Below are 1,561 nucleotides of genomic sequence, written 5' to 3'. Positions count from 1 at the left end.
GTGAAGCGGTCGAAACTTGCAGTGACGAGACTTTAGACTGATCTAGGTACTAGCGTTACGATACGATTGACCCTACCCTTTTTTTTAAACAGGCATCCCATATTTTCACTCTAATCTTTTATATGGCGAACAGTGGAAGCTGGGATGCCTTGGGAAGCGGTCATACTTAGGATAATGCATCACTGTGAATGACAACGCCGTAGTCATGCACCCTTTAGCCCAGCCTGTACTTCAAAATTTAAAGTGCGTACTACCGGGCTTGACATTTTGGTTGACCCATGTCAGGCACATGTACGAGCCTCGGGTCAAAGAAGTTGTACTGGTTTTGTCCCGAGGACGTGTTTTTTTAATTATACATAAAATATATTATATATTATATTCCTGCAAACATGCATTTTGTGACGTGATGTTATTTAGCAGTAATAAGGAGGAAAACAGTGATATTTTGATCACTTGAAAACCATGTTATATTTTGCCAACTGTCAGCTCCATGAAAAGAAAAAACTGAATTGGAAAATACCGAAGCGTGAAAAAAAATTACCAGTGGTAAAGTTTTACATATTTGCTAATTGTGTTTTCAAATTTTTATTACCCAGCTACCGATTGCTTTGCTTTTTCTTTTTTAATTCCTGCAATTTAAAAGTTGCCCCTAATTTTAGTGTGATGTAGTTAAACATATTGATTAATGATGAATTTGAAACAACGTTGAAATGGTTCCTTTTTCGGGCTAGGAGCTTGATTTAAAGTGACGGAAGATTTTTGTGTATGACCAGATGTATTCTACATGTCTCAATAAACAGTTGTATGTGAATTACCTTTCTTAATTTGAGTGTCGTCTTTTTAATTAAATTTTTCATGGCTAATATTAGCATTGCATAACATTATGGTACCTCACAATAACCGTTGAAGTATTCAATATTTTCCTGCCTAATTATTAAACCTATAATCTTAAAATTGTGATAACGTTTGCAAAACTCCCTAATTCAATGGTATAAACCAGTTTCCAGAAGTTCAAATGACGTTCATGAACTATATACGCAATAATATGAAGTTCAATATAAAGGTTGGCCTGATTTCCGTAACTTGTATTATCGGTGACAAAGATGACAAATGCTGATGGAATCAATCAGAAAGCAGTTTCAACTTGAAAAATTTCCTTATCAACCGTATTACAATTTCAAAACACGATTCCCTCCTGTGGGGGAACGGACGAACTCGTAGGTCGACCACCACCAACCCCGAGAGTATTTTATTGTATACGCATGTACATACACATACTTGGGTGCGTACGGTGAACACCAATGAGACGTCAACGTAATGCAAAGACAACACATATTCGTCTAGAGATAAAGCTGATTTACAAATATTATTGTCTGATGTTGATATATTACGGCACCTGAACATGAAGATACCTTATGCGGTTTGTCTCCGCACACTACTTTGCGTATAGTAAAATCTAGAGGCTCTATGTATATACAGGGCGTGTCACTGACGTTGAATCAGGGGTGGGGCTCTTGGGATGAGGCAGCGAATGGAACCTGGAGGGATGAAAGAGCTAGTG

The sequence above is a fragment of the Neodiprion lecontei genome, chromosome 1, assembly GCF_021901455.1.
Source record: "Neodiprion lecontei isolate iyNeoLeco1 chromosome 1, iyNeoLeco1.1, whole genome shotgun sequence".
Classification (NCBI taxonomy): domain Eukaryota; kingdom Metazoa; phylum Arthropoda; class Insecta; order Hymenoptera; family Diprionidae; genus Neodiprion; species Neodiprion lecontei.
Note: the sequence above shows the minus strand (reverse complement) of the source record.